The sequence below is a fragment of the Leucoraja erinacea genome, chromosome 28 (assembly GCF_028641065.1).
Source record: "Leucoraja erinacea ecotype New England chromosome 28, Leri_hhj_1, whole genome shotgun sequence".
NCBI classification, from domain to species: Eukaryota; Metazoa; Chordata; class Chondrichthyes; order Rajiformes; family Rajidae; genus Leucoraja; species Leucoraja erinaceus.
In genome coordinates, this window is record NC_073404.1 from 20,072,080 (window position 1) to 20,088,284 (window position 16,205).

At 41.3% G+C, this 16,205-nt stretch overlaps 1 protein-coding gene and 1 long non-coding RNA gene across 4 annotated transcripts in view; one reads left to right on the plus strand and one right to left on the minus strand.

Moving 5' to 3' along the window:
- Positions 1–15,325, minus strand: part of LOC129710746 (uncharacterized) — an 89,887-nt gene extending 74,562 nt beyond the window's left edge. The window contains exon 1 of the long non-coding RNA XR_008725723.1: positions 15,203–15,325. This is a non-coding gene — a long non-coding RNA (uncharacterized LOC129710746). The remainder of the gene's footprint in view (positions 1–15,202) is intronic.
- Positions 15,326–15,529: 204 nt separating this feature from the next.
- The window catches only part of fkbp6 (FKBP prolyl isomerase 6), a 47,128-nt gene continuing 46,452 nt past the window's right edge, over positions 15,530–16,205 (plus strand). For 2 of the 3 annotated variants that reach the window (XM_055657960.1, XM_055657958.1), the window contains exon 1: positions 15,530–15,668. The gene's annotated coding sequence lies outside the window, so the exon portion shown is untranslated. The remainder of the gene's footprint in view (positions 15,669–16,205) is intronic. The other variant, XM_055657959.1, reaches the window with a different exon arrangement.

A 16,205-nucleotide genomic window follows, 5' to 3' on the forward strand; every position in this document is an offset into this window, starting at 1 on the left:
CCCATTCCCAATGCCACCATTCCAATACAGGGCTGACCTGATCCTTCCCCATCCTGGCATGACCTCCACCCTTCCAATTCTCCACCCTGATCCTGTACCACATTTTATTCCCAATCCTGACTGAGTTCCAAATTCCCAGTCCCTGACTGATCCCTATCCCTCTGGTCCTGGACGAAACCCAAATCAAAAATCCACAAGCACCAGAATCTGAAATTAAAGCAGAAATTCTTGAAACACTCAGCAAGTCAGGTAGCGTCTCTGGGAAGAGAAACCAAGTTAATGTCTAACATTTAAAGCATTGAACACATTGTTTTTACTTCCATTACTTGATCTGTCCCAGCCCCAACCTTGTGTCTACTCTTGTGAACTGCACTGCTGATCTTTAGTTTTTAAACTGTAATGTACACATGGCACTGTTTGGCTGTATCAGTGCGTACTTGTCAACATTTGATGGGTCAGGCTATTCCTTTGTTCTAAGGCTCTCCTGTAAACATTGGACCCACCAATGCCACCATCTTGTCGAGCTGTTGCAGCAACAATAAATCATACACTATTTATTCAATAAAATATCAATGTGCTGAAAAAAATAATAAAAAAATCACACAACTACCTACTATTCCTGGGAGCGGTGGTAGTGATCATGTGAAAAGTCACGTTATGGAGGCATGTACAGTTCACAGGTTATGTAAAAGCTGTATTATTTGAACAGTAGTTTTGGAGGATTTTCTTCCACCAGCTATTCCATGATGCAAGCTCATAAGTGATAGGAGCAGAATTAGGCTTTTCGGCCCATCACGTCTACTCCACCATTCAGATCTATCTTTCCCTTCTAACCCCATTTCCTGCCTTCTCTCCCTAACACCCCTAACACCCTCAGTTCTGTGGGAAGGTGGATGGGTCTCATGCAAGCCCCTGTGATTGGGTTTTTTCCCAATGCTGGAACAAATAGCAATGATACAACTTCTTCCAGTAAGTGCAGAAAAACATGCGATCTACCTCCTGTATTTGTACTGACACGAGTGGGGACAATCACAGGATAGGGCTGGCATTAACTGCATTTTCTCAGCGCTGCTAACCAGTTAAAGAACAATCTTCGAGAATATGTTCAACAGGAGAATGCATGATACTGGGGAAATGCAGATAAATTACCGATAAAGTGACAACATTATGCCAGGAAAGATTCACTGAAATCAAAGCTGGGATTATGAATTTGAGGGTACAAGAGGGGATGCCTTAAGAGGTTAAACTAACCTTGATGAAGATGGATGAGGCTTGTCACGCATGATGAAGCAAGAGAAAGTCATCGGGGAGTTTTGAGTACAAAACATGCCAGCTGTACTTAAAGTCAGGAAATTCCCAAGGCACGCCCGAAGCAAGATATAGGACAAGGCTAAAAAATAGCAAAAACTCTTGTCGTGGAACTCAGAGAGGAAGCACTAGGCTGAGTTTTGGCAGCTACTGGGAAGACCTACAGCTACTGTAGAAAAAGTAATGATTTTACTGTAAAATGTCATGGAAAAAACTGCCTGCACAAAGACGTGCTGCTAGAGCAAGGTCAGAAGAAGTTTCTCTCATGTTTTGAATAACTGAGACGCGTGCTGGAATTGGCCCAACGTGAGCTCTGGAGGAGTGAGCAGGATTATAAACTCATTGTAAGTGCAACCTCTGCTGGGCAGAAAAGCGAACTTGAATTTGGACGCCATTGAGCGCAATGATAATGATGAAGACACGTTCCACATGAAGGAACATTGCACATATCAGTGCTAGCCAGTAATCAACATGTGTTAATTGCAAATCATCCTTGGAAATTCAGTGGTAAGATACAGCAGATGCTGGCTATCTGAAAGGTAAAAAAATGAAAATGACGTAAATACTTTTCAGGTCAATGACCTTTCATCAGAACAGGTGGCATTTTGCAAAAGGCAATCTAGTAATTGTCACTCTTTCTCTCTCCTGCTGACTGACCAACTAAGTATTTTGTGCATCTTCTGCCGTTATGGGACGATACACAATTTGAAGGAGAGTACCAAGTCAAGTTTGACGAAGTACAGGATCCACTTCAATAAGTCATTTCCACCTTTGCTATGTGTAGGAATAAACTGTTAATTGAATGCTTCATCAAAACCAAATCACCATAATTACTTGCAGTGACCGCTAGTTTATGCATTTCTGTTTCAAAACTTCATGTGCTATGCTAGTTCCAAATGGCAAACAATTCTTATGACATTGCGCTAATGTTAATAACCCATTTTGGACATAATCGTTTCTGGTTTTGAATTACCTGAGAAAAATCTGCAGAATTGGAGAAATGGAAAACTCCTCCTCCATAAAACATTTTAGCAAAAGGAATCAGCCAGCTGTCACCAAACAAAACCATGTGTTCATTATGGTAACAGATACAAGAAGTAGGTCATAGCCAAAGAGAAATTAAGCACGGAAACAAGTCTTTTCGGCCACCAAGTTCGTATCGACATTCATGCCCAAACAAATGCCACCAAAGCTAATTAAATCAAGTGGATTCTGATAAAAAACCATACCTGGATGGTGATACAGTAGTGTTGTTTGAGGACAGAGGAATCAATCAAAAGCACTGCTTATGGGTTGTGTGTGAAGAGAGGTAAAAGGAGAATAAACAGAAGACAACAGTATCTGTCTGGGCATTGGTTTGTATCAACAAGCATCCATCCTCAGTACAGAATCTTATACTTAATAAACACTCATACCATTACATGTAAAATTGGTTGCAGCTCATCTCGTCTTGTCCAGGGACTATTGCAGTATTACAGGACATAAACAAGTACAGGTACTGCAAAAACTTGCAAGAATTGACAATGCATGACTCAGAGAAGGAATCACTTACACATCTATTCTAAGACATTATAATCGCAAGAAAGGTGGCATACGTTAAGCTGGCATCTGTATCGTTGTTGTAATTAGTTGGGTTAGTATTAAGGGCATTCATATTTCTAGAGACGGCAAGCGAGTCATCTTGGCTGATAATTCTTTTGTTCTCCGGTTTACATCTGCTCCAGTGAAAAAACAGCTTTTATGTAACGGTTGTAAATTCATATGTAGTATTTGCTCAATTAAATATTAATACGATATCTAGGAGTTCCCAGCTGCACATTCTGCTTACCATGGGATCAATACACTGGTAACCATGTGATGACGAGGTAGATGAAAATCTGAGCAAATAGCAACTGCTTTTTTTTTTTTAAAACCTAGCTGAATAAATGGAATACATTAAGAATAGTTGAAATAATTTTTTTTTATGATCATGTACATATTAATAGTAAATAATTGTCTGGGATTATGGATTTAAAAAAAAACAAAACCTAATGATATTAAAGATTTATTTGGTAGGAGTCGATTCTGTTCTGAAACTGTTGTTCAGGGAACATGTAAAGAAAACCTATTAATTATTAAAGAGATAAATAACTGATTCAAGGGAATTGTCGGGGGGGAAAAAAATCATCATTCTGAACAGCATGAGTTCAGATGCTTTCTACTGGAATCATAAAGAGGCTTGGGAAGACTTGTTCTCTTGTGTTTATAAAAGATCTAAACATCTTCATTTAAAATCTAAAAATAAGGAAGTGGGAGTCCTCATAACCATCTCTCTCTTGTTACAGAGCTCTGATTCACCCATATCATCTTTGAATTGCACTAGAAGAGAGAGAAAGGTCTTGAGAACAGGTGCCAGTTGACACCCTCTCTCTGTCGCAACATAAAGGACTATACGCTTAGACTAATCATCTCAAATCAGGATCCCGCACATGGATGCAATCACATTAATATTTAGGCCTGATCATGTTTTTAAAGTTGTATCATAAAAAGATTTTTTCTTGCGCAAAACAGTCTTAATTTAATTCTGTAACCAAACATCAGAACTCCAACAGTACAGCCTCCCCCTCTATTACTCTGGAGCAACAGCCTGGATTTGTGCTCAGTTCCCTGCAGTAGGACAAACTTAAACCTTCTAACTCAAAGTTATGAGTGCTACCATTGAGACGTTTAGAAATCCAGCATGGAAACAAGCTCTTCGGCTAACAGAGTCCACACCAACCAGCACTAACCACCCGTATATTAATACTATCCTACACACTAGGGACAATTTACAATTTTTACCAAAGCCAATTAGCCTACAAACCTGTATGGCTTTGGAGTGTGGGAGGAAACCAGAGCACCAGGAGAAATCCCACAAGGTCACAGGGTGAATGTGCAAACTCCGTACAGACAGTACCCATAGCCAGGATCGAACACAGGTCTCTGGAGCTGTAAGGCAGCAACTCTACCACTGTACCACCGTGCCTCTACATCAAATGGGAGAACAGAGTTAAAAGTTGGGAAATTATGATGTGTCCTTCATCGAGAAACATAAAGGTGTGGATTAACTCAAAAGATATAATCATACAGTATGAATGATTATTAAATACAGTATTAAAGGAGTAGTTGGATCTATTTCTGGAGAGAAAAACATTTATAGGATATAGTGTAAAGCTCAGATCAGTCCTTCCTTACTTTTTCACTTCCCTGTTGTTTCGGAGTCTGATGAAAATGAGAATTCAAGTCACAACTCAGAGATAATCCTGGATCCATTGTGCTAGGACACAATGCTCCATAGTTGGTAGCGTGGCTTTTCAGATGAGCAAACTTGCCTGCCTCTTCTAGTAGATGCAAGAGATCGTGATATAATTGGAAGAAGAGCTTAAACATGGAAAAGTGCTGACCACACTGTCACTTTTGCTGAAGTTACAAGAGAGCAATTAAAGCGGTAGCTGCTAAAGCACAACTAATCCAGAATAGTGACTTTTATAGCCCAATTACTATAATTCCATACTAAAACTAGCAAGGTTATAAGAGTTACATCACGTTAAGGGGAGGCTCTTAAACTCTGAGAATTCTTGATCAATTGGTCAGGCAACTGTATCCAAGAGATACGTCTATATTTAACAACATTAGATTCATCAAATCAAATTATTTTCTTTACAGAAAAGGAGAACAAAAAGAGAGAATAATAATGTTCTGAAGGCCTTAGTAACGTGCCAGAGGTATGGCACATCAACTCTCAATGAACCAATTATCACATCAGACTTCATAGAAGATTCGCAAATGCAAAGGGTTGGTAAATGTAACTCCTTTATTCAAATGTTATTTAAATATACTCATATGTAACCCAGACAACAACTCAAGACTCTACTGTAATTGGACTACTGATAGGCCTTGTGAGCCAAGGTGGATAGTAATCAAAACAAAATCTTGTTTCAGACAATGCTCGAGTTATTAGACATTTGTAGGTCTTCCTAATTGGCTGCGATTTAGTGAGTGTTAAAAGGTTGCATTGCAGTGAACATTTATTCACAATGTGCCATTATTAAATGAATTTAGCCATCATTAAGAAGCCTTGTTCCCGCATATCTTTTCACATTTAATGCTGTTCAATTGATAGTCATTATGACCAACCTGTTTTTCGTTTTAGTTTTAGAGATAAGCTTGGAAACAGGCCCTTTGGTGTACTGAGTGTGCACCAACCAACAACCTAGTTGTTATACACTAGGGACAACTTAGAGAAGCTAATTAAACTCCAAATCTGCTTTTTGTTTTAAATTGGGAAGGAACCAGATAACCCAGACAAACCCCACGTGGTCCACAGCAAGAACGTACAAACTCCGTTCAGACAACACCCGGGGTCTGGATCGAACCCAGGTGCTGCAAAGCAGAAACTCTGCCACTGTAAAGCAGCAACTCTACCACTGCACCACCCTGTTATCAGTCATCACAGAAGCAGGAAGAGTTACAGTTACCACCAGAAGCAGATGATGCTGTCCTGACCAACATCATCTCAAATACTGGTACTGTTAGATGGGTGTATCTCATGAAGGAAGACATCCGATACTAAATACTTCACCTCTGGATGAGGGAATTGTTCTAGAGAACACTGTTAGATCGTTATTCTGAGTTACTTTGTGCAGTCAGAAGGGATTCATACAATGTAGGATCATGGGGGAATCCATTTCCAGATTTTCTTGGAACCTGTACAGAGCTGGAATTGCCTCACCAGTATAATTGCAATGCTTAAGAAACACACAGCTGACCGTGCAGATTTCTGCCTCATTTGACATACGATTTCAGTACAACAGAACTTAACTAGGTTGATGTCTAGTAAAGGAAGATTTCAGTTCTTTATGAACACTAAGATGTCCCAACGGACTTCAATCAAGGAGCCGGCAGGGCAGCTATGTTCCAGGAGTTATTTGCCAAGCTATTCAGAGGTCTGCATGTGGTGTGATCAGAGCAACAGCGAATACCAACATCATTCTCCGCACGCGAGAGTCCAGCGTGCCTTTTTTTTTTAAATAATTAATTAATTGATTTTTGTTAGAAGTAAGTACAATACTGTGGTACCTCACTACCTAATACTTGTTGACATATTACATTTCATATACAACTTCTTATTTTTTAATTTAATAGCAAAACAGGAATAAGGAAGAAAAGAGTAGAAAAGAAGAGATTGACACAAGTGGTGCGGGAGATAGAAAGATAGTCCAAAAGAAGGAAGTCAGTGCAACGCTCCAGACTTCTGTCCTCCGTCAGGCTGTCAAAAGATCATAAGTGATAGCAGTATAATTAAGCCATTCAGCCCAACAAGTCTACCCTGCCATGCAATCATGGCTCATCTATCTCTTCCGGCTAACCCCATTTCCCTGCTTTCTCCCCATAACCTCTGACACCCGTAGTAATCTATCTCTGCCTTAAATATATCCACTGACTTGGCCTCCACAGCCTTCTGTGGCAAAGAATTCCACAGATTCATCACCCTGACTAAAGAAATTCCTCCTCATCTCCTTCCTAAAGTAGCATTCTTTACTTCTGAGCCTATGCCTAGTCCTAGACGCTCCCACTAGTGGAAACATCCTCTCCACGTCCATTCTATCGAAGCCTTTCACCATTCTGTATTTTTCAATGAGATCCCCTGTCATTCTTCTACACTCCAGCGGCACAGAGCCTCCTGTACCTATGGAACTGTGCCGCGCACAAAGCCGCCTGTCACTGGCAGGGGTCCATCAAGCGTTGTTATGTATAGATCCTCTGTCCACAATAAAGCATGCATTGATTAAGATTTTGCTTGTGTGGTCTCCGATTCCAAAACCAAACAGTTGCGATCAAAACACCTAGAGTAAGGGCGACTGGTTGCATTACATTCTGCAAGAGAGACTGCAAAGCACACAGCTAATTCCGATGTACATGCATAGAAACAGTAGGAAAGCTCCTGTGGCTTCTGGAACTCAAGCTTTGTCCTAGGCAGTGTACCAGAGTCTGTTTCCCTCATTGCAGACTCATCAGTTGGGATTTTGCTATCAGCTCAGCCCACCAAGGGAAGGAGCTCGCTGTCCCGCTTCACTACAGCACATCTCCTATCCTGGAAATGCCCATTCCTGCAGCCATGTGCCACCCATAAGCGAGGCAAGGTTACAAACATTATTTGAAAATATGAAAAAAGGAAGATTAACAATGAATTGGTAATGGTAATTTGAGTATTAACCTTAAATTTTATGAATTAATGTTATGTCGGATAAAAGATTTTATCCAGTTGTGCAATCATTTCTATTTCCTGGGGATATGCTGAGCACAGCATATTTAGTTTAACTTACTTAGCATTATGTTAATGCTTTCTGTTCCCTTGTTCTGTGTCTCAGCGAATAAATGCAAGTCAGGCAACTATAGTGATATACGTACATGTAAGGAGTGTTAGGATGTAACATGTTGCGTAGTGATTCCTTGGATGGAAAGGGTTAAATGGGATGGCATGGGAAATAGAGGGCAACAAGAGAACGACAAAGGAGCTACAGGGGATTCAAGCCAAAAGGGAGGAATGGGTGCATTCAGCAGTAACTTTGAGTGAACAGACAGATGCATTTTGATGTATTTACTATGAATTGTTGATTGTGAAATGTTGCTGATATGGAGAGGGTATAACACAGCCTGGGGGACACTTGGTGGTTGGGACTTTACCCTCAGACTGGGTCACGACCGGTGCCAAGGGAAAACTACAAGCCGTGCTGCATACACACCCGCCTGAGACTGGCTGGGCTCCACCAAGCGTTGTTTTGTATGGATACTTTGTCCACAATAAAGCATGCATTGATTAAGACTGTGTTTGTGCGATGTCTGATTCCAAAACCAACCAATTGCCATCAAAACACCATAAGTGCTACTTGTTGCATTATATTATGTAAGAAAAACAGCAAAACACAACGCTAATTCCTACGTACATGCATAGAAACATCATGTTACTAAACCTCTGCAATATCATCCACCCACCCACCCATCTGCTCCACCTGTGGTGGACATTGTGGTGCTCACAATGGCCCCTTCACCCACCCACCTTAACTCCAAGGGATCGCCCAAGAAGGAAAGGGGAAAGAAACTGTGCTCTTCCAGAACAAGTATATTATCCCCTACTTGTGAGAGACTTGCATATATCTGTGAGACATTTCATGAGAAGTTTACACTGCCAGGATTACTATAAGAGGCCCATCTAGTCTTTCACGTCCATAAGGCCATTTAAGGTCAGCAACAGCTGTTGAAAGAGTCCTGTATTAAAGACTAATCTATGCTCAGAGCAGCAGATCACTATTGCCAGCCTTTCCTACTGAACTATTATTTAATATCAGAAAGAAAGGTGAACAAGTGCAGACATTATAAAAAGGTACAATGCTCACACAGCAAAATTCCAACAATGTCATACCGTGATTAAGTCGAGTCAGGTCTCATAAGTACACCAGTGATCGGATGCTTTCATTACCCCCCCAGCACACTACAAAATTATCAAACATCAAAAGAATAGTGTGGGGGCTAGCTATCTTTCATACCTTGCTAGTTGAGAAATGCCTGCCAACCATATTTGCTTCTTGGTAGAAGACTCACAGGAGGCTTGAGGCTTAAAGCATGTTGTTCCAGCACTACAATGGTCTCTCACCACAGAAGCCGTGTTCCAAGAATAGGACTAGTGCGAGTGTTTGTAATGTGTAATCTTTCTCCTTTTAATATACAGATTGAGCTGCAAAGAGAGGGGGGGATTGGTAGTTTCTCCTCCAAATGATGTGTTAAGCTTACTTAGTGCATTCCTTAAGCAGCTAAAATAATGACCATTTGTATATGATGCCCAAACATTCCATTTAATCTAGATGAAACAAATAAAGTAGCACATTTGCTTATTTGCAAGCTCTTTGTGTCGCCATCCTGCATTGCATAAATATATTCTAATTATCCATTTGTCTACTGGAGTGCAACTGCTCTTAAGTGGGCCATTTGAAGAACATATGGATGATTTGCAAATGCCAGGACTAACAGTATGTGCCAAAGCAGTATTATCCCACTGGAGATTTGTTCAAAATTCAGCAGGTGAACTACTTTAAGAAGGCAAATGAATAATGCACAATAACATTCAGAGATGTGGAAATGGAACATTGTTATGACACTAATTCAGTTTATTTAGAGATACAATGCAGAAACAGGCCCTTCAGACCACCAAGTCCACACCTACCAACGATCCCCGCACATTAGCACACACTAAAGACATTTACACTTATATCAAGCCAATTAACCTACAAAACTGTATGTCTTTGGAATGTGGGTGGAAACCGAAGATCTTGGAGAAAACCCACGCAGGTCACGGGGAAAATGTACGAACTCCGTACAAACAACACCCATTTGCGGGATGGAACCAGTCTCCGGTGCTGCAAGCGCTGTAAGGCAGCAACTCTACCAATGCTCCACCGTGCCACCCCTAATTCTTCTTCTTTACCAGTTCCTCGGGATTAAGGATGACTTGGCTCCATTCCAATTTTGTGGATCCTAACGTGACTGATGACATCCATGTGGGGCTACTGACTTTTCCACAGATAGGGCAGGAGGTGTCCGAGTGGGCAGATTGGCAGCTTGTTTGGTTCACCTCTTATACCATATACACAGTGCTGCCACATGCTGCTGATGCATGGTCTTGAGATTTTCAACGCTATCTATATTCTTCACTTTGAGGTCAAAATTCCCAATAGAGATTGGGAAAGTCACATTTTTTTCCAAGGAAACTTTCAACATACTTGAACCTTTAACTCTGTGTGTCTGATACACTCTTTCCATGATAGAGTTTGGATGGTGTGTCTGTTTCTGGATTGGAATTGACTGGTTTGGAGTCTGGCATTGGGCCTGTGAGCAACTTGGCCTGCAATGCCGAGGAAATTGGTCTGTGGGAGGACATTATGTTGGTTCTTCCTGCCGGAGAGCTCCATGGAGCCAAGTTTCCCCATGTATAACAACTCTGCTCTACTCAGTTCGAACTTTTTCAATTGCATATCATTGTTTTTTTAATGTGTTGCGAGGATGAATTTATTGGGCACAGACTCTCGATGGCTTTAAATTCTCCAATGAAATAACCTCCAAAGTCCTCAAGTGTCAACTAACAATGATGCTGGAAATTAGTTGACTTTTAACCTCCCTAGAACTGTGCTATTAAGTCATGTTTTAGGTTTCTAATGGAGGCCCATCTGAGATCAGCTCAAGTAGAGATTAATTGAAGTGGGTCAGCATTTTTATGCTCATCGTTAAACTATATCCCCATTTCGATTCTCCTTTCGCATCTGGGGAGAGTTGATGGGAACGTAGGGAGAATTAAATGAGATTAATGTAGGGTCATTGCATGTGGTGTATGATAGTCAGCGCCTGATACCATGCCACATGTATCTATGACTCTATGGAGTGCAAACCACCCCCTGTCATTATTGAAATAAATTTGTCAAAACTGGCCAAAGTTAGTGCCACACAGACTCCATGTGAACAGACCGCTCATTTATTTATGTGTCCTTCAGTGACTGCCACTTTTGGCTCCAATCTGGTGAGAACATTACTTCTTTGAATGAGATTAATGCAGTTTAAAGGAATCAAGGTACAGGGTATGTCAACATTCCCACCTGCCAGCTTTCTGTCCCAGTTTCCACCACGATGCCTTTCTTCACAAAGCATTAGTGCTTTGTTTAGCCTGTGTAACCTACCCATTTACAGGGATTATTAGGTTTGAGAAGTATTTTTTTTTAAATTCCTACCTTGTTGTTGACAGAAACTGCTGTCCAGAAGTTCTATTGTTCCTAATGGTTGTGCTATAAGGGCACAGCAGTTGGGAACCATTGAGGTGTAAATGTCGCAATCTATAATAAGTTTGGAGGGCAAGAGCAAAGATACTAGTATCTTTCGGCAGGACGGCGAGTCAGTGACAAACAAGTCCGAGTGGGCCTGTGGTGTGGATAGGGTGCTGGCAGGCAAAGGCTCCTCTAGTATCTTTGCTGGCAGGTGTCATTGAGCACTAATGTTTGGTAGCGTTGCTGTGGATTGTGATTAAGATTGGACACTGTCACAGTATTGTTGAGGGGCAAGGGCAGGGGATTAGGCCGGGGGGGGGATAATTGGTGGTGGGAGGGGAAAAATACTTGAAACTTGAAACTCTTAGCAGTAAGGAAGGAAGGGGGGCAGATTGGCATGATGATGGTGATAATGTTGGGAGAATGCTTTGGGAAAGACATTATCAGCAGACCTCAATGTGTCAGGAGAGCAAGAATGACTGATGCCAGGATATGCCTGGTCAAATTTCAGTGAAGTGACATTGTTCTCATCAGGTTTCCCTCCAAGAATTAATACCATTTTGATGTAAACATTGAAAAAAGCAAATGTCACTGAATTCTGAGACATGAGGACACAGTATGCTTCAGCCACTCTTGCTCTAATGCACTCCCCTGCTGCAGGAAAGAGCTTTTTGCAATTACTTTCACATATTTAATGGATTTCTGTGGTAAGCACGGAGCTCCATCTGAACGCATGATGGTTGATGACAGGATGCCGAAAACATCAATAATAAACCCAATTTGGTGCTTTCAGAGGTAACTGATTCTGGAAGGCACAGCAGTGAGCAGCTGGGCTTTGAGCAGTATCTGTGGTTTATGCTGGGAAAGGATATAACACAAAGGATTTATTTTCAATTCAGAATATAAAAATCATAAAGAAAGCCATGATTCCCGAAAGTGCCTTTTGAATCAAGGTAACTGCATGTTTCACAGCAGCAAGAACATCAAATATGTTTGAAAGAGAACTCCAGCCTAAACTTCAACCTCTCAATACCTCAGTGATGTGGTGGAATAAATTCATCACACCTCTTTCCATTCTGTTAGCTACCATGCTGGTTGCAAAGTTGTCCAAAGGTCAAGTAGATACAAATAAATTGGTGATATAATATAAAAGACTTACAGACAGAATGAAACTAAATAAGCTGTGGGGCATTTTTCCTTTATAGACTGGTGTACACTCCATAAGCAAGTGCCGTTGCAAGGACAGAAGTGCCACCACAAGCAATATCATCAAGCACAACATGAGAGTGGGGAAGTAATAGTTCTCCTTTTGAGACATACACATGGTGGCTAGTGGGTTTCTTTTCAATTAGTGATATCAGGAAGAAACATATTATGTTCCAATTTCAGTGTGGAAAGGGATGAGCCTAATTGCCAGTGTTAATGCCTGAATGTAGAAGGCTTGGATTAAATTCAGCAACAGGTTGAAAAGTGGCAAGTAATCACTGCAGCAGTGCCATACAATTACTATCTTAATGGAAGCTAACCACCGTCTGCTAGTATTCCAAGGCATTGCCATTCCTAAATTCCACTAAAATCAACAACATGGAGTTTATCACTGACCACCATTTCTAATCATTGCTACTTTAGTACCTTTGGGTTTCAATTTACATGGCTAGATTTATTTATTCACTGAAAAGGCCATTTATTCCTCTCTGCTTTCTATGAGAACAACATTTGTGTTGTGGATTACTGTATGCTGTGTTTTTGTGTTTTTTTTTTAAATTTGTATGACTAAGGAAAATAGTATTTTGTTGTCTTTAATTGAAGACAATGACAATAAATTGAACTGAATCCAAATTCCATTCTCCCAGTTACTCTGTCATATATGCTCCAATTATAAAACCTTCTACACGGGTGCATTTGAGATATCGTCCTTATTCCTTAGCTGCAGCTTCCACTCTTTCTTAACTGACTGAGCTCCATCTATTGCCAGAATTCTTTTCTCCGAACCACTCTTCTCCCAGTCAAAGCAAGTATGGAATTCTCCAAGGCCTCAAATCCACTTCACCAATCTTCATATTTAATAGATTATCCAATACGATTCTACTCCTCGACCCTTTTGGCATTTTCAAGGAACCATTCCCTTTACAAATCTGTCACCTGCCCTTTCATCACTATCAACCACTCCTATTCTCATGGTACTTTCTGATGCAACCATAACAGCTGCAACCCTTTCTCTTTTACCTCATTCCTTTCCACCATCTAGGATCCCCAAAAAATACTTACAGGCAATACAGCGATACACTCACACCTTCTTCAATCTGGTGTGTTGCATATGGCGTTCACCATGTGGTCTCCTCAACATCAGGAAAGCACATATGCAGATTGAGTGATCAGAACATTTAAGGCGCACTTCTCAGTTCACGGGGCAATTCTAAGCTTTCAGTTACCTACAACTTTAATTCTCCATCCTATTCCCACTGTGACCTATTTGTCTAAAATCATACACTATTTCAAAGATACACAAAAAAGCTGGAGAAACTCAGCGGGTGCAGCAGCATCTATGGAGCAAAGGAAATAGGCGCTCGGGAGTCGCGTAACTATTTAGCATGTGGGAACACGGGAAACCTCACCCGGCCCGGACACGGAAAGGATTGACAGATTGATAGCTCTTTCTCGATTCTGTGGGTGGTGGTGCATGGCCGTTCTTAGTTGGTGGAGCGATTTGTCTGGTTAATTCCGATAACGAACGAGACGCACTGTAACGCACTTTATTTTGGAGTTAGCTAATCTTCCCTTGCACGTCTCCAGTTGGTTCAGAATGCTGCTGCTCGCCTTTTAACTGGAACACGCAAGAGGGAGCACATAACGTCTATTCTGGCCTCCCTCCACTGGCTGCCTGTGTACTTTAGAGTTCATTTTAAGATTATTTTATTTGTTTTTAAATCTTTAAATGGTCCTGCCCCGCCTTACCTCTCTGAGCTGCTTCATCCCTACGCTCCTGCTCGGTGCCTCAGGTCAACTGATCAGCTGCTCCTGGAGGTACCGAGGTCTAAGCGGAAGCTCAGAGGGGATAGAGCCTTTTCTGTTGCTGCTCCGACATTATGGAACACTCTACCTTTGCACATTAGACAGGCCCCTCACTGTCCATTTTCAAAACTAGTCTTAAAACCCTTTTCTATTCCTTGGCTTTCGACCCTGCATGAGACTTTGCTCCTGTTTTAGTGTTTCTATAGTTTTTTGTTGTTTTTACTGTCTTTTAATGTTTTTATTGTTTTGTTTTATGTTTATGATTAGTCATGTACAGCACTTTGTTGCAACAGTGGTTGTTTTTAAAGTGATCTATAAATACGTTCAGTTCAGTTCAGAGACTCCCACATGCTAAATAGCTACGCGACTCCCGAGCACCTATTTCCTTCACTCCATAGATGCTGCTGCACCCGCTGAGTTTCTCCAGCTTTTTTGTGTACCTTCGATTATCCAGCATCTGCAGTTCCTTCTTAAACACTATTTCAAAGAGTTGGTAAGGTTGAGAAATAATAATTAATCGTCTGCCTGGACACATGGCAACCTTACAGATTCAATATATAATTCAACAGTTTTAGGTAACTTCTATTTTTTGTTTATAATCAAATTGGCTCATTTCAATGGGAGGTTATTCATTTGTATAATAATTCATGTTCTCTCTCCCCTATCTGCTGGGTTTTTCCTGTACAACCCTGATGTGCAATTCCCAGTTTTTATATAACATTTTGTTTACTTTATCTCGCATTCTCTGCAAAATCCATCAATAAACTATTAACCCGATGGTTTCACAAACATCAGAATCACCTTGACAATCCTGACTTAATCCTACCTTCGTGCAATTGTGAACCTAACTTATTTTCTCACTTTGTCAATCCTGATTTTTTTTAATATTTAACTTCTGTTTCTCTCTCTCTCTACAGAAGCTGCCTGACCAGCTGAGCATTTTCAGCATTTGTTTAAAAAATTCAGATTTGGAACACATACATTTTTTTTTTTTAATTATAGCATTTATTTCTTATCCCCGGTTGTCCTTGAGAAAATGGTGATGAGTGACTTACTTGGATTTTTGCAGAGTTTCTGTGGTGAAGTCGGAGTGCAGGTTCCAGGACTCGGTGGCTTTGTCAAGGTGGTGTGCAACTTGGCAGTGCCCCCGCCCTGGCGTTGCTACTGCAGTTTGAGCGGTGCTGTTGGTCGCTTAAGTAAGTAATCGTTCACAATGCATTGGACAGATATTACACCTTGCAGACACATGAAGCTCTTTAGTCGCACTGTTCTGACCTCGGGGTGAAAGGTCAGGTAATTTTAACACATTTTAAAGTTCATTTTGGAAACTTCCCTCTGCATAAAACATGATGCTGCAGAACATAGTTTGCGGGCACATTACAGCGTGTCATTTGTATGGGTGAAAATACATCCCATACAAACTATGCAATCCCAATTGAAATGCAGTGCGCGACCCCCGTGGGATGAAGGTGGAGATCGAGGAGTCGATTCTCAGCAGGAGGGAAGTCTTTGCAAAGCTCGGTATTCTATTAGGTTTAATGAGTGTTTCGATAGCCGCGGTGGTGTTGTTTTGTGCTGTGCACGGTGAGGAGGGTGTGTCAACAAGGGTTGCTGGAGGATCCCAGTGCAGGATGTCCTCCTCTACCCGTGCTCTTCAGTCTTCACCCTACTGGAGGCCACCACAGTTGGGTTGGGCTTCGGCCAGTGGAGATAAAGTCTCCTCGTTGCAGCCCTGGTCTCGGTGACATACATGGAAACTTGTGAAGTGTTTCAGAGACTCTTGGGTGAAGTTGAAGCCCCTTGCACTCGCTGGCGAGTGGTGTGACCCAAAGATTAGCTCCTCTAGTATCTTTGGTGTGACCTGGTCACCAAGTGGGGAGAAAGATGTTGGAACTGCCTGCCGTCGGTGCGGGTTGTTTCACGCGGCCTGTGTGTGTGTACAGCAATGTTTCCACCAAAGATTATAGAGCAGTATCTTTGGTTTCCACTATTTGGACATTTTTTTCCAAACTATCTTGGTGTAAGACCAGTGTAGAAGAATGACGATTTTGACTTTAG